The 22,618-nt window shown below is 38.7% G+C and overlaps 1 protein-coding gene across 6 annotated transcripts in view; it reads left to right on the top strand.

Annotated features, from left to right (window-relative positions):
* The window catches only part of zbtb4 (zinc finger and BTB domain containing 4), a 153,465-nt gene that overhangs the window by 112,108 nt on the left and 18,739 nt on the right, over positions 1-22,618 (top strand). For 2 of the 6 annotated variants that reach the window (XM_028798373.2, XM_051925654.1), the window contains exon 2: positions 2,590-2,663. The exons of the other annotated variants lie outside the window; for them this stretch is intronic. The gene's annotated coding sequence lies outside the window, so the exon portion shown is untranslated. The remainder of the gene's footprint in view (positions 1-2,589; positions 2,664-22,618) is intronic. 6 annotated transcript variants of the gene reach the window in all.

Here is a 22,618-nt window from a genome sequence, read left to right as displayed (position 1 = left end):
ATAATCTCTGTTCTGTAATCCATCCCCAGTTGTATCAATTAGTTCAGCTGTCTTGCCTTGTTTGTACTTGCTCAGTCCACTTTCTGTGTAATCTCATTGTTTATTGCCTGTCCATCAACATTACTCTTCCCATCTTTAATTCTATGTCCTTGTCCAGCTGCCTGCTCCTATGATCTCTCTCATTTAGTTTGATCTGACACTTTACACCTGCCACTGTCTTTAACTTCAATGTATATGCATGCACCTGTTCCATTTGTGCTTCAAGTGCAACTCTAATACATAACGTTATTAGCATAATATATGCATTTCAGCTCCCTGAACACCAATAATACGTAGTAAATAATGTTGAATAATTTACATGCTTTCATTCTGTTCATTTGCCTTTTGCATCTTTATGTGTTCTTTGTCCAGCTATCCTTCTGTTTATTCTGATGATCTGTTTTTAGCCCCTATGTCTTCAGGTATGTCCATCTTTTTAGCCATTCTTTTACCTTCTGATGCTTTCTGTGTTTTCTGTTGATTTGTTTTCCACTTGTCAGTTCCTTTAACTGTTGTAAGAGTGTTTTTTTATTTGGTAATAAATTTATGTGTTATACATCTGTCTTAACTATCATTATACCTGAAATATCTTTTTGACAGAAGCGATTATGCTGAATCCCAGAGATAAATTTAATAGAAAAAACTGTTTCTTCTTTCCTCCATTTTGTAAACAAACTTATCTGGGTTGTGGGAAAGCTGGAGCCTTTTCTAGCAAGCACTGGGTGCAAGGCAAGAGCAATCACTTGACCCATTGCAGCCCATTGCAATATTGTTTCTCCAACAAAATTAAAGTAAACGTCTCTCAAGAAATGTTATAGACAGTTTATATAAACACATTTATATGATATTGCAAGACCAAGTTACATTTATTTGCATATAGAGATAAATTCCAAATGGCAGCCCATGCCCACATGAGTTGATTTTCCTTTAACCCTGTTCTCTAATAAAAGCCCTTCAGAATGAATGTGCTAAATATCAGTTTATGGTCTCTACTTTCACATCTTGTAATGGCATTAACTATGTAACAACTGTCTGTACTTTATACATGCCAAGTGTGTGTGATAATCACCCAGGTTGAATTAAACATATGCCAGTGCATCTTTCAAGTTTGGCAGGGTTAAGGTGTTAAAAATTGTAAGTAGAAGAAGAATCATAGCAAACATGAGTGTTATTCGAAAACCCAAAACTTGCAGTTTAATCAAAATATCCACAAGAGCAAACTGGGATTTCTATAGTTTGTAATAGATGAAGATAATAGTAATATAGTAATCCAAAGGTAATCTAAAATTTATATATAATGTTTTTCATAATTTCTGGCCATTAAAGGGTATGGACATTGTACATTATATTTATATGTGTACAGTTTTTAATGTAGATTATATTATGGCTTTGAACTATTACTTACACAGTTGTAATAACACATAAGCAGTTAAAATCCCTTATAACCAAAACTATATCAAAATGACAGCCCTGAGGAAGAAGCATGTTAAGCTAATCTACAAATGTTTGTTCATATTTCCATAATAAGATGGCTTTGAACAGTGATTATTGAAATGGATGTGATCATTTGGAATGGATCTTGTTATACTGTCCCATGGATGATTATTACCACACAGAAACCTCCAAATAAGTATAGTCTGTTATGCAAAGAAACTGACACAATTCAGATCAATTGTTGCCTTTTATTTAATGCTTCAGTTAAGCTTACACATACAATTTGTTTTTTTACAGCCTGTAACATTATTTTAGATTTTTTGTAATCTAGATTCTGATATACCCAACCAACCTGGAAAGGGGTCTGTTTTTGAACTGCCTTTCCCAAGGTTTCTTCCGTTTTTTCCCTGCCAGGGTTTTTTTTGGGAGTTTTTCCTTGTCTTCTTAGAGGGTCAAGGCTGGGGGACTGTCAAGAGGCAGGGCCTGTTAAAGCCCATTGCGGCACTTCTTGTGTGATTTTGGGCTATACAAAAATAAATTGTATTGTATTGTATATGTATGTAAAAATGCAGTCTAATATTTCTCTCAGTTGATATAATTTTGGTATCATCATTTATTGTAATTATTGTTATTAATTTTCTCTATTGCAAAAAGAAGTCTCAACTTGCTCTTGTGGATGTCATGGAGAGGAAGAAACCTTGATCCAGAAACAAAATTTTCAATATTCAGTTGAATTCAAATTTAAGGATGGGATAGTGGCACAGTGGCTAGTGCTAGCTTTAGAGCCCTAAGCTCAACTCTTAGTCTGGACACTGTATATGTGGAGTTATTTTGTTCTTTCCATATCTTGATTTTTCTTCCACAACAAAAGCATTGAGGTTACGCAGATTGATGGGAAAGTGTCAAGGTTGAAGTAGTTGATTTCCTACTTTGTGCAAGATGCTGCGGGGATAGGCTCCAGTAGCTCCATGTTGGACTAAGAAGGTTCAAGAAATAAGTGATTTATGCTAAAAACCAAGGTGGCAAAGTGAACAGTCTTACCACATCATATCTAGGCATCTTCTGTAGAGAGTTTACATATTCTTTAAATATTTACTCTGCTTTGGTTTCCTCTAGGGACTAATTTTTTTTCCTACAATTCAATAACATGATGTCAGACTAATGGGCGACACTAAAATGGACCAGTGTTGGTGAGTGTATAATTGAGCCCTGTGATCGATTGGCTTACCATCTGTGTTTGGTTCATGATTTGTGGCTGTCACTGCTGAGATTATGCTCTGGCAAACAAATAACTGAAGATTTTTTGAATCCCTTTCTTCAAAGTCTTTTTTGTTCACTGTTTTATAAGTAGCTGCATTTCAGATAAAAAAACTCAGCTTAATATATGTCAGCATAAGTCATGAGAATGGTGGGTGTTGATGGGTAGCTCTGCTTTTAATATTTATTAGTCAGTCAAATGTGCTAGAATGTCCTCTATAGATTTGCTTCTTCATCCTAATACTTATGGAATTTTAGGCATATATGGTGTAAAGGCATGGAAATTCCTTTATTTTGTCCAGTAAATGAAATTTTTGAAGTTTTAGTTAGAATTTTGGAAGAGTGCAATTTTAAATGAGTACCTCTAATGAAGGGATTTTTCAAGATTGTCTGAATTTAGTGGTAAGCTGCTCTAGGGAGTGGCATACATCCTGTAACATTTCAAAGTTCATCTTGAAAGTTCTCTCATTGCAGTTTCAAGCTGATATTTGGAAGTCTTCTTAGAAGACTTTCAGTTTGTGCTTGATGGTGGGGATTTTTATAATGACACTACAGGTCAATCTGGGTAATATATTTCTTCCCAAAAGAATTTTAAGTTGTTAGGAAATTTCCAAGCGTCACATTCTGACTGTTAGACATGCCTAGTCTCTAAGCAACAGATGCATCCCACATCATTTCTGGCCTTTAATTATCAGTGATTTAATGGAAAGTGTTTGTGGAGTGGCAGATACTTAGTCTTTGATCCAATGACTAACACTGGCTTGAAAAATCTACCTAGAATAACTAACCTCTAATCTTTGCCTCATATAATTGCCCAGAGTTTGGGGAATATCTCTATAAACAATTCCTTCCAGTGCATTGCTGACTTCTAAGATAAAAGTCTTAAATTCTGTCCTCCAATAATTATCATATCACACTTTTAAGATTAACACTTCTATATTGTCTATAAAAAATCCTGGAAAGTAACCACCACCACTGACATCTAACACCAATGTGCAGAAGAAGACCCACACATCAAATCTATGGAGTCTTTCAAAAGAAATCAAGTAGTCTGGAGTTGCAAGTAACTTAACCTGTTCAATTTTTGGGATATCCATTTTACTCAATGAAGTTTGTGTTCTTTTACCATTGCATTTTGCTTTTTGTTTTGAGCTGAGATGAGTGAGTACACCTGCCCCACCACTGAAATTATTGTGACTGCTTACCTTCCAATATTCCATAAATTTACTGGCATAAGCAATAATCTATCTTGCCATTTCATCACTAACCAAAAGGCATTACTGCATAACTGAGGGGGTGTTAGTGGTTGATTAATGTTTTCCAAACCAGACCTGTTCAAATATTGTATTATTTATCATAAAAGGTAAATTAACCTGCTGTTCCCACTAAAACACAGACCAGGCATTGACTTAAAAGCATTGAGGAGGGCATCCATTTCTGGGGTCTGTTCTGCCAAGCTCATTTATCGAGCAAGTCTTCTCTCACCTTAGGGATTTATCTGTGCAATATGTGCTCAGGCTAACCTGTAATTATAGTAAGGTGGTTGGTTTCACAAATCTCCCCCATTTAGTTTTGGTTTCACTGCTAACTCTGTATAGGAAATTTGAACTGACAGCTTTTTACATTACATGAATGAACAGTTTAAACATACGTCAGTGTCTGGTCATTGTGAATATAATACTCGGAACAAAACACAAGGACCAGCTCTAAATTTGGTGAAAGCATAGAAACTGCACCTCTTTGTAAGGTGGAGGGGTAATTCTTTGTGAGGTTGTATTGTAGAAACCCTCTGTGTAGCACTTCATTTACTGAATGGCTTTCACAGAAATAATATACTCTTCATAGTATGCCTGGACGAGAGAGTGATGGTTTATGCTTTCAAACAGGACTCGAGATATGTTCACTTCCAGATTAGGAAAAACAGCCTCTTTATTGGTGTGCGTCTGGGTTCATCGGGGGCTGTTTTTCTTCTTGATTATTTCCGTCTTGTGTTTTTCTAGCAGTTAATTTTTCAGGAGCAAGCCTGTGCTTTTCAGTGGCATTAACCATGAAAGGCAAATATCAAACAAAAATTTAAAAAGTTAATCTAAAGGGCTGAATCTCTTCAGAAAATAAAATAAAAGGAATGTTGGGATTATGCCAACCAACTTGGCTTGTTATTCTTCCCCTCTATCAGACATATCTGAAATTGTTTGTAAAAGCCATATATTTGGAAGGTGCTATACAGTCAATCTGATTGATGCTGACTAAGCCTGCAAAATGACTGGACAGCTGCAGAATAAAATAAAAATTGGATTGGTCAACTGAGGAATGTTATGCAACTAACAGTAAAGTCTGTGAAAGGTGGCATAGTGCAAAAGACAGGACTGTTGCCAGCTACTGGTTTAGCTTTAGTTTGGCTCCCTCCTAGGATGCCAATTGTGAGGATTTTACAGGTTTTCCCTGTACTCTTGGTGGCACTTTTGTTAGAGACTCTTAAATTGTATGTGCTGTGCATGTGATAGAATGAGGATGTGAATGGCAGGAGAGAATGTACATATGAGTGAATGTATGCAAGTTTGGGTGTACTCACACTAGCAATTCGTTCTGTGCCTGAGCACGTTTGTCTCCATGTAATCCCACAAAGTCTTGTTCATTTGACTGTTGTGATTGCTCTGTGCCGGACCAACCGTACCGTGCCCTGGCCCGCTTGGAAGAGGTGGGCCTGAGTAAGGTCCAGTATCATTCACCAAATGTGCCCGAGCACAGAAAACAGACATGACATCAATGATGCAACAAGTCAGGTAGTACAATTCTCATTTCATTCAATACCTTTTGAGTTAAAAACAGGTTTATATTTTCACCTTACACATGAACGTAAATTGTAGTTGGCAAGAAAAGCTGCAGATTCCTCCCTCAAAATCATTTGTCACTGTAAAAATCTTCTCGTACATGCAGCACAATTAACAGCAAAACAATGCACTGCACACTCAATTAATCTGTAAGAGGGTAGAACGTTATCCTGCCCTACACAACTCCAAAAAGCAACCACAAAATAAATAAAATTGCTTTGACATGCATGCTGTCACTCCATGTTCGGATCTCGTTTTGGCTTTACATGAAGTCACACGGTCATGACAAAACCGTGCCCAGGCCCAGAACATTAAGCGCAGAGTGAGTGTAGGCCAGTGGGGGAGTAGGGAAGGGAGTAAATAGCACTTGGGTAAAGTACGGAACAAACGTGGCTAGTATGAGTACATCCTATGAGTAGGTGAGGTAGTGTGCAAGTTGTGCATTCAAGGATACTTGTGTTTGTTAACGTTTGTGCATGTGGGTGATTGAGTACAACCATGAATGGATAAAAATGTATGTTCATAAGGGAGTACAAGCATATTTGTGTGCACATGCATGAGTGATTGTGTAAATGTCTGAGTTTTGAGTAAGTAACTGAGGCCATGCATCATGAATATGTGATTGAATGGGTACGCACATGCATGTTTGAATATCTTTGTTACTATTTATGTGAGCAAGTGTGAATTTTTACAAATTAGTGAGTGGGTTAAGTGTGTATACATATGAGTGAGTGCAAACAAAAGTTAATAAGACTGAATGTTCTTGGGTGAGGCCAGGCATTTGTGTGGGCACATGCATGAATGAGTGTGTATTTATCTGAATGAGTGTGCGCGCAAGTGCAGAAATTAGTGAGTAAGTAAAAAGTGCCCGCTGAATCCGAACACAAGGTCACGGGGGTCTGCTGGAGCCAATCCCAGCCAACAAAGGGCACAAGGCAGGAACCAATCCCAGGCAGGGTGCCAACCCACCGCAGCATAATAATATTGTAAACGTAAAATGGTGCTTGTTCAATATTTAATGCATTAATTAATTTTTTGAACATTCTTCATCCCATTTAGGGTGATGGGGACCAAAACTTATTCTTATTCTGGCAAATGTTGCTGCCTCCTGAGTGTGAGAGCAGTTATTGCAATCTGGTGCCCATTAGTTTGATTATGGTTTTAGAGTACACAGTTTTCTGTTGGTTGAAAAAGTAAAACGGATGCATATAGTCAAATTTTACAAATTGGTAACTAAAACGGTAATTGTAGTAATAGTAGTAGAGGTGTGTGAAAACCTGAAAAAGACTGTTGATATTAAAAAAGACACAACAAACCTATTTAAAGCCAAAAACAGTTCACAATACTGAACTTCTGAACTGTTTTTATGTTTTAATCTTGAACACTATCTGAAATGTCCTTAGGCCATACAATGAAGTCACTGACTGACGCGCAACTAAAAACAGCTGTCTGTGTTTGTGCAAATAATTATGTGGCAATGTAACAAAACATGCCTGATTATAACGCACAATTGGAAGATTCAGTCTTGGTAAATGATTGCTTTAGTTTGCACCATATGAACAAAACATTTTACATTTAAAATTGTAGACATAAGTAAACAAATGAATGTTTTAAATACAGGATAATCATGTTTGTTTATATGCTGGTAGGGTGGCCGCAATTTCAAACAGAAAACCAAATACTTTTGAATTTTAATTGCATCATTTGAATTTGATTATTTTGTTATTTTGATGTCTTCAAATGCTGACTTAATGCTGCACCTTACGTGCCTTTTTTTGACCTGATTCTGACACCCCTTTTTAGATGCCCTGGACAGGAGATATATTTATTTTCTTTAACCCCAGACCTGTTTTGTATTGATTGACCATCTTAATCTGATGATCCTAAGTTTTAGAATAGATAAGGATGTTTTTATGGAAAGTACACAAAATGAAAGTAAATTACATCAGTGTATATGATGGGTCAAACTTTACCCAATTGACTTTGCAGTAGAATTTTGTTTTGCTATTTGGGGCACTTCATATTCATATTTGGGAACTTGAAAGATTAAATTTATCAATTTTTTTGTGAAGGGAATAAACAAACTACCCTAAATTCATTGAGAAATTTTATGGTGAGCCAAAAGTAACCCAAAAGACATTTGAATCTGTACAAATTATGAAATTTTCATTTTGCTGTTTTTTATTGGGGAAATATGGAAGAATTCACAAAGTTTAATCCTGAACTGATCGAACTTAGAGTATTTTTGCTGATTGCATACACAAAACCAGGTCACATTTGCCACTGAACACTTTATACAGATCAAGCATTACACTAGTCCTTCTTTAACAATTAAGTTTAGCTTTACCTATCTGGGAAGAGGATTTTCCTCTTAGTGTTTAAGGTGGTTGATTCACCCATATCTGTCAGCATTCTCTTCTCTCACTTTCCGTTTGAACTCTACTCTGGAGGACGTTGATATTGACTTTTTTAACTAATACTCAAAGGAACAAAGAAGCAAAATGGCTGATGCCTATTCAAAGCTCCTAGGTTCTAATCAAAGCCATATTCTAGTCATATCTTTCTTATGTATGTAATTTTTTTTCCCGGTTGCTTTGTTTTCCTGTCCAAATCCAAAGATGGGTGATACATTAATTGGCACACTGTCTGTGTGTGTGTGTGTGTGTGTGTGTGTGTGTCTGTGTGTGTGTGTGTAAGAGTATCCTTCAGTGCACCAGCAACTCCTCCAGGGTTATCTCCTGCCTTGTCAGGATGGTCTCTCTACCCCAAAACCCGTAATTAAATTAAGTGGGGTTCATGGTGGGTGGATGGATGGATGGGTGAATGGGCAAATAAAATTATTTTTTCTTAAAAAGCAATGAACCTTAATTTACTACTGCTAGTTAAAAGCATCATTTCTTGTAGTCCTCTCTATCTCTTTGGATTTTAGAATAACACAAACACATCAAGAATGATAAAACCAAACTGAAATTTCTGGACATGCATAATTCTAAAAAACAAGTTAGTTCTTATGTGTCTAGTTCATCTAACTGCATATGAAATAACTGAATGAAATATGGTTTTATTTACATAACTGATAGGATGGCATAGTGGCATAACTGGTTAGTTCTTCAGCTTCTGGAGGGTTTATTCCCAATCTTCTTTATGGAGTCTCCCTGCATTTTTGCAAGTTTTTACTCATGTACTTCAGTTTCCTCCTACATCCAAAACACACACGTGTTAATTTAAAAGATGACTTTAAATTAACCTGATATGAGTTAGTGTGCCTTCAGATGAATTGGGGCTCCACACAGGGTGGGTTTCTGACTTGTTCTTGATGTATTAAGCGGGTTAAGAAAATCGGTAGATAGAGAGATGGATATCATACAATACCTATGCCTTGAAATAATGGAATAGCATTCCATCTAGGGTTGTTGACTGCTTCTGTGTGTGCCTAAATTTTCTTGACATACACAGTAGTGAGTAAGTTCTTTATAACCTTAAAATGGAAAAGGTGGGTTAAAATGATGGGTCACTGTCTGGCTGAGACTTTTGTCACAACTGGCAATGGAAGTGACTCACACATGGTCACATATTGAGTCAGCTGTGAAAATTTAGCCTGTAACCTTGTGTGACTGACAAATCAAATATTTGTTGCATTGGGCGGAACGGTGACGCAGTGGTTGGTAGCGGAGCTGCCTCGCAGTAAGGAGACTGGGTTCGCTTCCTGCGTGGAGTTTGAATGTTCTCCCCGTGTCTGCGTGTGTTTCCTCTGGGTGCTCCAGTTTCCTCCCACAGTCCAAAGACATACAGGTTAGGTGGACTGGCGATTCTAAATTGGCTCTAGTGTGTGCTTGGTGGGTGTGTGTGTGTGTGTTCTGTGGTGGGTTGGCATTCTGCCTGGGATTGGTTCCTGTCTTGCGCCCTGTGTTGGCTGGGATTGGCTCCAGTGGACCCCCGTGACCCTGTGTTAGGATTCAGCGGGTTGGAAAATGGATGGATGGATGGATGGATGGATGGATATTTGTTGCTTTCTGTTTTTTTGAGAAAATTGCTTTTCATTTCCAATTTTATATATGTTTGCTGTTTTGTATCCATCATTTCATCTATTCATTAATCAATCAATTTATTTTTAACCTGCTTAGCCCTTCCTGATTATCAGTCAGTTTATCTAACAGTATTACAATTTAATTGGATAGTGTGATTATGTAATCTGGTTGGTTTGTAAAACTGATATCTTATTGCTTGCCACATAGTGTCAGTCTTGCTCGCAAATGGAAGTATTGACTAGTTGGTCTTTAGTATGATGATTTGTATCTGAAATATTGAATTTAATTTGCTGATAGAAGTCAATAATCTCTTTGGATTATGCATTTGTGGCATTTGAATGGTAGAATAATTAAATATGATTGGTTGATAGACCAACTGATGAGGACATACAGCAATTATTTTGGCCAATACAAGTCAGCAGCCGAACAGACTGACGGAAGAATTAAATCAGATAGATAGATAGATAGATAGATAGATAGATAGATAGATAGATAGATAGATAGATAGATAGATAGATAGATAGATAGATAGATAGATAGATAGATACTTTATTATTCCCAATGGGAACTTCACAATAGGAGTGATCAATAAATAAAAATAGAAAAATAAAAAAATAAATAAAAGTAGAAAAGTACACATACAGTCATACACGGAGCTGCTGAAAAGGCTGCCACTCTCAGCTGCGTGGGATGTATATATAAATCTGACTGAAAAATGAATTTGCAAAATCTTACTTAAGTGATAACAGTGATTGGTGGGGGGGAATCCTACTTGGTTTGATTTCATATTGATAGAAGTGTCCAAGTAGACCAAATATCTGAAGTGACTTACAAATTGCAAGATTCATTATTTCTATATTTCTAAAGTTGAAGATCTGTCAGGTTATGTGATTCGCACAGAGTCAAGCAACACATAAGTGAATGAATGGTGCGACTTGAAGCATCATCCAGTCCAGTGTCTTAACCACTAGGAAACTATGCAATATTAGTTATTGCTTTTAGCGTTCTTGTGTGCCAAGCAAACACATTTCTAATTGTCAGTGTTTTTCTGTATAGACTTTGTGGACCACCAGGGGGCGCACCGCTGGCCAAACCTGACACAGACAGGCGTGGGACACAAGTTCAAGGCACACAAGTTTTTTTATTTTTCTTTTTCCTCATGGGAAACACCTTCTCCCGTTTCCTACAAGTCTGGCACAGTCCCCAAGCACAGCACTACACAAGTTTGTTCTTCTTCTCTTTCTCTTTCTCCTCCTCCACTCCTCCGGACAAGCTTCATCTACCTCCTCCCGACTCTAGTGGCTCCTTTTATAAGGCACCCTGAAGTGCTCCAGGTGCTCGTTGCTCCATTTCCAGCAGCACTTCCAGGTGTTGTGGAAGAACTGCCTATAAGGGCTCCACAGCAGCTGCAGCACCCCATGGTGGCACCCACGGATCCCAACAGGGCTGTGTCACACTCCAAAGACAAATAGATCTCGGACTGTCGTACTTAGGGAATACTCATCTAATAGGCTCTCTTTGAGCATTGGAGCAAAACCCAGCTGTGTGTGCTGCCCAGTGCTGTTTTTCCCTGTTCACTTGAGATTGGGGTGCCTAACAAACCATAAATATCTGTTACTCAATTTTAGCAAACATATTTAATTAACTTCCCCAAGATGGCCAATTAAACCTTGGAATTACACTCTCATCCCATTGGATGAGAATGTAACGTTTAAGTCAAGAATTGCCTTAAGAAAACACTTTCCTTTGTGACAGACCCCAGCCATCCAGCAGCTAATATCCTGTCAGTCCATACTGTACCACCAGACCTCCAGTTTCCATTCCCAGGCTTTTAAACTGTTAATTGCCCTACACTGTAAGCACCAACACTAGAAATCAGTTTGTTGTAGTAATTCAGTATTTCTGTCTTATTGTTATGTGTTGTGTCTAATATATCTTTTATGCATTTATATTATATATTTAAATTTGGAATGGTTTCATATTACTTAATTTTAATTATCATTGCTCTGTTTATTAGTTTGTTTCTGTGGTGCTGTTTTACCTTGTACTATATCAGCGGTTCTCAAACTGTGGGTTGCCATATGTGGCGTAATTTCGCTACTTGTAGTAAAATTTTAAACTTGTAGCAGTGTATAGGCAGCAAAAAATATTGGAATAAATTTTATTAGGGTTTCAAAAAAACATTAGGGGGGCGCGATTAAAACTGTTATGACAACTCGGGTCGCAAATACTTAAAGGTTGAGAAACGATGTACTATATTGTTGTCTCATGTTTTTGCATCTGCGGTACCAGCAATAAATGCTTTTCCTTGGACTGTTATCTGTAATGACAAATTAATGATACTGTAAATTGCATTGAAGTCTGGACAGGGCATCCATCTACTTCAGAGCATAATTATATGCACATCCACACTCACTCACTCACTCAACTCACTCACTCATTCACATGCACCTTGTTCAATTCAACATTTAGCCTAACATGGACATGTGAGGGTTGTAGGAGGAACTTAACATTACTCAGAAAAAAGCATTCTGCAGACACTTGGAGAATGTGCGAATTCCATCCATCCATCCATTTTCCAACCCGCTGAATCCGAACACAGGGTCACGGGGGTCTGCTGGAGCCAATCCCAGCCAACACAGGGCACAAGGCAGGAACCAATCCCGGGCAGGGTGCCAACCCACCGCAGGACACACACAAACACACCCACACACCAAGCACACACTAGGGCCAATTTAGAATCGCCAATCCACCTAACCTGCATGTCTTTGGACTGTGGGAGGAAACCGGAGCGCCCGGAGGAAACCCACGCAGACACGGGGAGAACATGCAAACTCCACACAGGGAGGACCCGGGAAGCGAACCCAGGTCCCCAGGTCTTCCAACTGCGAGGCAGCAGCACTACCCACTGCGCCACCGTGCCGCCTGCGAATTCCATACAGACATAAATTGGGCTGGCATTTAAACAGAGTATCTTGAAGTCTCTAAGTACTTTGTCACCATGCTGCCAAGGTAAAATATTGCTTGTTCAATTAATTAAAACACATCTCCCTATTATACAGTAATAAAAAAATCCTGGAACGAGACGTGACTTTCACAGACAGATACTTTCACTTCCCGTGAGACTTTGTGCCAAGAGATTTAACCATGCCCGGGGATGGAAATAAAAGACAAAGAGTAGATGACAAAGTAGAAAGAATTGAAAAACGTTAAAGCAATACACATGCGGAGCAGGTTAGAGATAATGAAAGTACTAAAATTCAAAAGTCTCAAAAAAATGATAGTAAAGATCGCATTAGCACAAACAAATGGAAATTATTACTCAGTGAAATAACAGAACAGCAAAAAGAGATCAAATATATTGTTCGGATTTAAACTTTAAGTCGGAGAATTGTAGAACGTCTAATTCGTGTTGCCATTAGGGAAAAGGAAAAGTAGTGTTTCTTCCCAATGAAGAGGCATATCCACGAGAATTGAAAGATTTGTTGTTTGGTGAAAGTGAAATCCACATATGCGAGTGGCAAAAACGTGAAGTGGCTGGCAGGTAACGCTTGGGTCAGGGTTTGACGAGTGAAGCGACTCAAACAACAGTGTTGACTCAAATTTCAAACTGATATCTGTACTGTACATCTACATATATGTGTAAGTTGTGTGCAGTACATCTGAGATGGGTTGATATCTAAGTAATCGATGCAGACCTCAGTGTTGATGTTTGTAGTATACCATGCAGTATGAATATCTTTGTTATATGCTATTTGATATGGGATTCATTACAGTAGTGTCAATGGCTATGATATTTTGGAATGTCAAATGTAATGTACAGTATTATAAAAATGTTTGTAATGCTCCATCTTTTGGAATGACAGAGACTGCCGGATGGACACAGACAGACACACAGACATTTATCCTTTTTTTAAGGTTGGAATTTTAAGAAGTTTTTTTCTGTTGACTTTTAAGTGCTGATATAACTGCACATTTATTAAAATAACGTCTTTAAAAACACCACCAGGAGCTTAGACCAACACATGACTCTGACAGTGGCTGTATCATGTTCATTCCTCTGTGCAAGCTTTGTTATTTTGTACTGTACTTTTAAAATGAATTGGGGAGTGTTTTCCCAGGGACATTCTGATATGAGCAGCATAGCCATTTACAAATTAAAGAGCTGTGTACTTCAAGTTGATTTAAGAATACCACTTTATAATTTCTGAAAAGTTTCAGGTTCCAACTATCTGTAATGAATGCTTAATTCCTGGCATTTCCTCAACAATCGAAGAAGTAAAGTTAAATGACCAGTGTCTTCCTTCACTTACTGCCGCACTATAAAAGAGAATGAACTTTTAATTAACTTATTTTTTTTACTTTGTGAATTGTGAGTTATTCTTGTAAGTGCCAAATGTATATGATGCCTAATGGAATTCACAACAACAGCACCTTGTCTTAATGTTCCATTGTCTAATTAGTAAATATTTTACCATTTCAATATACTGTAGTTATAATCATATCATTTTGAGTGGGACATTTACACATGACAGCTGCATTCTCAGTATTAATTTCTGTACACACTGTAGTGAACTCTGATATTTTTGCATGTTGCTGATTCTGGAAACCCCTGTGGACTTTGAGCAGCGTGGCAGAGCAGTGATTAGCTGTGGTGCCTCACAGATCCATCATCCTAGGTTTAAATCTCATGGCCCAATCATACTTAGTTTACAGTGTGCACATTCTCTTGGTGTGTAGGTTGTCTGAAAGATGTACAGGCTAGGTTGATTGGCGATTTTAAATCAATTCCACATGCAGGTGGTTGGTGTGGATGTACTTGTGTGAATGGACCTTGAAGTGGAATAGAGCCCAACCCTCTGTTGATTCCTACCATGTGCTTGATGCTGCCAGTATAGGCTATGCACCACGATTGGATTAAGCGGACTTTAGAATGCATCATGTCAGAGAAAATGAGTGTTAGGTACTTACAAGAGTGCAAAATAAAACGGGAACTACTTTATTTTTAAGCTATGAGCATTAGGGTAGGGTATGAATATATGGCTAAAGAGAAATATTTGGACTCCATTTCTTTGGCTAAAAGCCCTATAGTCATATGATGTGCATCACATTCTCCCTCCTTTCCTTCCCTCATGCATTTAGTAACAGGGATTTCTACAGTGGCGTCTACTAACAGTGTAATTTTATACCACCAGTTCTAAGGATTTTAGCTTTTAAATGCCATTTTTCACTATTGTTGTGTTTGTTTTAATTTTTTTATTGTCAACATCATGTTCTGGTAATGTCAATGTACATTTGGTGGTGATATTTTTGCTGTAGTATTGGTGAATGCACTGTTTTCATTGAGAAATTGTTAGAACTGTGCCTAAGCTTAGGAAAGACAAAACTATGAAAATTTTGGAAACAAAAGACAGTGAATCAAACAATGTATAATTAGACTAAACACTACTTTTACCAGTGAATATTAGCTTTCTTTGTTGATTAATAAAGATCTTTCACTTGTTTTGAGGAATTACATCAGGGATCGGCTCTGAGCCCTGTCTTATTTGCAATGGTGACAGGCAGGTTGACAGACGAGATTAGACAGGAGTTCCCATGGACTATGATGTTTGCTGATGACATTGTGATCTGTAGCAATAGTAGGGAGCAGGTTAAGGAGACCCTGGAGAGGTGGAGATATGCTCTAGGGAGGAGAGGAATGAAGGTCAGTAGGAACAAGACAGAATACCTGTGTGTAAATGAGAGGAAGGTCAGTGGAATGGTGAGGATGCAAGGAGTAGAGTTGGCGAAGGCGGATGAGTTTAAATACTTGGGATCAACAATTCAGAGTAATGGAGACTGTGGAAGAGAGGTGAAAAAGAGAGTGCAGGCAGGGTGGAATGGGTGGAGAAGAGTGTTAGGAGTAATTTGTGACAGATGGGTATCAGTAAAAGTGAAAGGGAAGGTCTACAGGACGGTAGTGAGACCAGCTGTGTTATATGGGTTGGAGACAGTGGCACTAACCAGAAAGCAGGAGACAGAGCTGGAGGTGGCAAAGTTAAAGATGCTAAGATTTGCATTGGGTGTGACAAGGATGGACAGGATTAGAAATGAGTACATTAGAGGGTCAGCTCAGGTTGGTAGGTTGGGAGACAAAGTCAGAGAGGCGAAATTGCGTTGGTTTGGACATGTGAAGAGGAGAGATGCTGGGTATATTGGGAGAAGGATGTTAAAGATAGAGCTACCAGGCAAGTGGAAAAGAGGAAGGACTAAGAGAAGGTTTATGGATGTGGTGAGAGAGGACATGCAGGTGATGCAGAAGACATAAAGATATGGATCAAGATGATCCGCTGTGGCAACCCTATCTATCTATCTATGACAATAAATTTGTGTAGGTTTTTAAAATCAGTTTGTGCTACCCATTTAAAGGAAGATAAAAATGTTTTTCAAATATATTCATATACAGCATCTCTCAGAACACAATACATGTGGTCAAATAAGCAGTATGCTGTGGTGTCCATGGCACTGGTTGATGGTTCAGTTGCTTTTGCTAAGTGCGCAACGATCACCACCAAATACTTCCTGGTCATGCGAGATTGTGGATATTCAAAACAATCTTTTCTTCAGTGGTGTGGTATTGTTTTCGTGTATTCTGGTTTTAGAGCCCTTGCTTTGTTTCAGGACTATAGTTTCTTTTTCACATTTGATTATAGACAAATGTTGACCTGACTTCCTAGTAACAAATTTTAGCTTGGTTTCTTCTGTCCCGTGGTTGCTAAATATAATCTGACTCTGCCTCTTTGTGACAGCTTTACATTGATTTAACATTAGACTTTAGTAATCTAATGGGTCAGTACACATAGTGTCTAGAGTAAACAGTGGCAGCATAATTCACTAACCTTCCATGTTGTTGCTGCCATCTTGGCTGTAATTTTACCAATGAATTTCATTCTGTTTGCCTGCCCTTCTGTGGTTTAGTCATCAAATTTACTGGTTTAGTGAAAACATCAAACAGCAAGGAGTAATAAGAAGTTAATGAGAGATTATGACGACTCATTTTAAGCTTTCTTTAAACACCTAACTCTCCAAAGACGTTGGAGGATTAAGTTAAATAAATGCATCCTGCACTCAAAGAAGAGGATAAAGTTTTCGGAATGTACATGACTCACCCAGTTTCGGAAACTGCATATGGCCGGCTTACATCAGGGAAGGTGACGTGCAGTGTCTAAAGTAACATTTTCCCGACAATGCTGAATGGCAAGGCATTGGCACCATGGTCTGAAAACTACTTTGAACAGCCTCCTATAGCTGCTTCTCCTACCATCCCTCTGATCTACACAGGCTATAGTGTCCTGTTCGACTTATGCACCACACATCTCAATCATCCTTTCAAGACTTTCAACATTAGCTTTAGCATAACCTCAAAGGTAATACTGCATGCCATCAAACTGTTCACAAATTCCCCCATCTGCCATTTCAATCAGGGTACCTGATCTTTCATTTCTGCCAATGGAGATGTTACACTGCTGTCCTTGTAATGGGATACTCTGGTTCACCACTGTATTGTGACTCCAACAGACTCCCTGTCTACTTGAATAGGCTATATGCACATTGTAGTGCTGACGTACTTCCAGTGAGATCTCACCCATACTGCAGTTGTGATTTTTGTTCAGTGGCAAGAATGTCAGAGATAAAGAAGTTTAAGTTTCAGCATACAGATCGCTCTACAGCCCAAAATTGTTGTGTACCTTTATGTTGAACATCCAGTAAGTACAACAAAGTACTTAGTTTTCATATGTTTCCCTCTGATGCGGAAACCTGATCTAAATGGATCATCACTATCCAGTGAGAGATCTTTACAGTTAGTCCCCATATCTGAGTTTGTAGCCGGAATTTTAAAAAAGAGGAGTTTTGTGAGCCAGAGTCTGAGACAGGGCAGCAACTGTTTGAGCAGAGCAATCTCACTTTCAAACCGTGGGTTTGGGAGAGGAGAAAACGACCAACAGAGGATGACACACCGGGCGAGAAGAGGATGATAAAATCCTCAAAGACTATGACTACACTTTGGCTCCAGATCTAGCAGTTGTTGACCTAGTGCTTGATGGAAACATGTCTCTGAGAGAGGAGATCCTCCACCTGAGGAAACACATTGAGACCCTTAAAATGAAGAAGCAGTTTGGCAATCTCTGTTTTGCTGGCTCAGAAAGAGACATTCACTTTTTTACAAGGTAAGATGTCCATCAGACTCATGCTATTATGTATTAAGCTTATATAAATATTCCTCCTGTCCCTGAATAAAGTTTAATGACTAATTATTGAAAGTCTGTTTTTTTTAAAGAAGCCTGAAGTAATCACATATTTGTCCCATGTAAGTTCATAGTAGACAGAGGTTTTTAATACATCCGTATCTTACCTTCGTAATTGTGAATGTAGCTTGAAACATATAGTTTGAAGCCCTTCTCCTTTTTAGCTCTTGATGTTTGGCACAATGTTTGAATAAAGAGATGTTCATCATTTACCGTAAGTCTGGTCACATCTTGAAGCAATAAGGTGAAAACGCCATAGCCAGTCTGGTTTGATTTCAGCTCCATAAGTGCAGCAGCTGGCTGACGCAAAATCCAGAAGAGAGTGTGCATATAGCCAATTGTAGCATGGACTCTGACCATTACATGTGGGCCTAAAGCTGCTAGCCATTCAGCCTACAGTGCACTAGCACTTTTCATACCAAATACCACAGCACAATATATACATAAACTTCAACAAATAAAACTATTTAATGGGAGTTGTGGACTTTGGTCTATGTTAAAGAGACCACACTTTTAATACCATGTATAGTGGATGCAGAAAGTATTCAGACCACTTCACTTTCTGCACTTTATTGTGTTGTACATGTAATTTTAAGTGGATATATTTGCCATTTTTGCCTATCAATCTACGCTGAATACATGTACATTTACATTTACTTGCTTAGCAGACGCTTTTCTCCAAAGTGACTTACCAAAGAAGTAAACAATCAAGTAACATTAGGCTGGAGCCTGTTTATTTAGCAAGTATAATAGGAAAGGTAACAAAAGTAGATTGCCACAAGTGAAAAGATGTAATAACTCATACGTTTACAATCAATAAAGCAATTCAACTTAAACAAATAACAAAGAATATAAAATATCGCGGCACAAAGTTTTTTTTTTCTTCTTTTCAATTAGGCATATATTCACAGAACAGATGGATCTTCAGTTGCTTCTTAAATACATTGAGGGAGTCAGCAGTAGGAATGGAAGTGGGCAGCCCATTCCACCAATGCAGAACCACACACGAAAAGAGTCTGCATTGAAACTTGATGCCACATAGAGGTAGCATCACCAGACACTGTTCCTTGGCAGATCTGAATAGGCGAGAAGGAGCATGGAACTTCACCCGTGTCTCCAAATACGCTGGTGCTGACCTATTGACTACTCTGTAGGCAAGCATCAGGGATATAACTTAAGGTGTGCTGCTACAGGATGCAATGTAGCGAACTGAAGAGAGGAGTGACAAGTATCTGTCTCAGCTGGTTAAATTCAAGATGGTCCGCCACATTCTGATAAAACATGCAGGTACTCCTGCCAGACCTGAGTTGTAGTAGTCCAGATGCGACAAGACCAATGCCTAGACCAGAAGTTGTGTTGCATACTCTGTTAGAAAAGTTTCTAGTCTTTCAGATGCTGTATAGCACAAACCTGCATGAACGAGAAACAGTAGAAATGTGGTCAGAAAAAGGTAACTGCTCATCAATTACCACCCCAAGGTTGCAAACTGACCTGGCGGGTGTTAGCGACAGTGAGCCAAGCTGTATAGAAATGGGGAATTTAACAGACTGGCTGGCTGGGATCACAAGAAGCTCAGTTTTTGTCAAGTTGAGCTGTAGGTGGTGGTCCTTCATTTAGGTAGGATAACAGTAAGACTTGCAGAGACTCTAGCCGATACTGTATTGTCCTGCGAGGGGAATGACAGGTTCAGCTGTGTATTACCAGCACAGCACTGATAAGAGAACCCATCAGATTGGATAATGGAGCCCAGCGAGGTGGTGTACAAAGAGAACCCATAATAACCCAGAATGACTATGTGAAAACGTGTCTCCAGAAATGTTTGCAAATTTATTAAAAATCAAAAAATGAAAACTCTTATTCATATAAATATTCAGACCCTTAATTCAGAAGCCCCCTTTGGCAGCAATATCAGCTTTAAGTCATCCTTGTCAAGTTTCTAGAAGCTTTGCACACTTGGATTTGCGTAGTTTATTCCATTCTTTCTGGCAGATCCTCTCAAAATGCGTTTGATTGGATGTGAGGCATCTGTAAACTGCTATCTTCAGGTCTTTCCACAGATTATCAGAGACTTGGCCCAAAGCCACTCCAGGATTGTCTGGCTGTATGCTTTTGGTCATTGTCATGTTGAAAGGTGAACTGTCGACCCAATTTGGGGTCACATGCCCTGTGGAGCAGGTTTTCTCCAGGGATCTCTCTGTATTTACCTGCATTCACCCTTACCTCAATTCTGACCTTTCTTCCTGTCCTGGCCACTGAGAAGCACCTCCTTGGCATGATGTTGCCACCACCAGGCCTCACTTTAGGGATGATATTAGGCAGGTGATGAGCAGTTCTGGTCTTTGCCAGACATAATGCAAATACAGGAAAGGCTTTGAAGCATTTGCTGTGTGAGAGCAGTTCAATAGACAGCATGGCTGAGGCAGCGTGTGCTTGATGTTGTATACCGATAATTCTCTTTCCGATCAGCTGCTGTAGATCTGTGATTCCCCACTCGGATATAGTGATATAAATACTCTGAGTGGTGCAGTGAGAGTAATATGGAAAAAGATGATCCGCTGTGGCAACCCCTAACGGGAGCAGCTGAAAGAAAAAAAAGAAGGTACAGTGAGAGTAACAATGCTAAAGCAGCTATGGTACAGTATGTGCAATACTTTGGCTATTCCCTGGACCATTATATTGTTACAGGTTAATTACAATCAGATGCCTCAAACCAATAAACAATATGCAGTTAGTTTCAGTGTATATGATAAAGCCGCGTCAGGGATGTGGATCTTTGACGCTTGGTGCCACCAGTTTGCAAAACTGAGCAGAGAACTTGCATACGCCAGGGTTGGAGCTACCGTGAAAATGTGCGTGGCTTTACGCCAAGTTTAGTTTTTATACATCGCGATTTGAGCGTGGAAACGTTCATACGCAACATTTTTGTGCATACGCACCGTTTATACATGAGGCCCCTGGTGATTTCAGACTTCTTCCACTTCATCATAATTGAGGCCACAGTGCTCCTGTGAACACTTAAAGCTTTAGAAATGGTTTCATACTCTTGCCCTGAACTATGTCTCAACACAATGTTTTTTATAAGTTTGCAAACTTCTCTGAAGACATGGTCACTTGGTGAGTGTAAATTGATGGGCAAAAATGGCAGATTTATCCATTTAAAATTAAGTTTACAACACAATAAAGTGTGCAGAAAGTGATGGGCTCTGAATACTTTTTGAATCCACTGTAAATGTAAAATATACAAGAAACTCTGTCAGCAACCAACTCTCAGCTCAAACAATAATTATTTACCCATGATTACAAATATTTAAAAGTCATTAAAATAATGATCTGTAACAGAACATATAAATCCCTCCAATAAACTGATGGGAATGAATTTTTGTATATTGAATAAACGTTACTTACTGTACAAATACGGATATCATCAATTAGCTCTCACTGTGTCAGATGAAGGTACTTGCTGCATATGTTGTTGCTGTCCTGTGTGAGCCAAACTCACATGAAACTCTGAGCACAAGTGCAGACAATGTCAGTCAGTCAGTCATTATCCAACCCGCTATATCCTAACACAGGTTCACGGGGGTCTGCTGGAGCCAATCCCAGCCAACACAGGGCGCAAGGCAGGAACAAATCCCGGGCAAGGTGCCATCCCACCGCAGGCAGACAATGTTGTTATAAATAAACAGGTGTGCAGGCAATCTCTCTCTGCCCTTTACCTTTTCTTCATTCACAAGTATATAAAATATTTGCACCATTATTTCTGACACAGATTCAACAAGGTAAATAACAAAAACAACATTTATTTCTATAGCACATTTTCATACAAAACATGTAGTTCATAGTGCTTTACAAGATGTTAGATAAAAAAACTGCAAGTAAAAAGACAATAATAAATTATAAATAAATGAAATGCCAAAAATAATAAATAAGAATAAATCAATATGCACTTATACAGGTAGACAAGTAATAGACATTTTAGAGTCTCCAGTGACTATAATGATAAGTCTAATGCTATGGTCAGGTGGTCAGAGAGGAAATTCCAGCTGGTGAGGTGCCTGAGAAAAAATTAGCTGAGGCTCCAAGGCCAAAAGGCTGCACCGTCCCCACTGGACATTCTACCAAACAAACCTGCTTAACTTGTTCTTTATTATTTTTATGCTTCGCCCTAGAAGGTTAGATGCAATTTGGCTGGTCAATGGTTGAAGTATCCAGAAAATACAAAATATTCATCGACTCTAATACCAGCACCGCAACTGTTTGTGTGAGCCAGTGTAAATAAATTCAAACAGGCTGTCACCGTCTATTAGCAGCTGAAATGGTAGGATCCTGTGACAGCAGGAAGGAAACTTGTACTCTTAGAGGGATGCCACACTACGCACTACTCCCAAATGCATTAACAAAATCAGACAATGTAAGAACATAGATTTAAAACTGAATAAAATATGTGCTCCCATATGTTACTCCTCTACATATTATGGATTAAATTACCTTTATATCCATCCATTAACTGAACCTACATTATTCAGTTATGCTGTCTTAACCAGCTGCTGCTCATCCCAGCACCCCTGGCAATAAGGCAGGAATCTACAGTACACTGGGCAGAGTACACATCCAAACTCATTCACAAAAATGAAAACTAGCAGCTGCACTAAACATCAAGATCACTGAGGTGACTGCAAAGTTAGTTGCTGTCTCAATTACATGATTTGGCCATCCTGTTCATGTTCGAGTGTTGATTCACAGT

This window comes from Erpetoichthys calabaricus, chromosome 3 (assembly GCF_900747795.2).
Source record: "Erpetoichthys calabaricus chromosome 3, fErpCal1.3, whole genome shotgun sequence".
Classification (NCBI taxonomy): domain Eukaryota; kingdom Metazoa; phylum Chordata; class Cladistia; order Polypteriformes; family Polypteridae; genus Erpetoichthys; species Erpetoichthys calabaricus.
The sequence above is the reverse complement of the archived record's forward strand: the minus strand, read 5'-3'. Positions and strand labels throughout refer to the sequence as shown.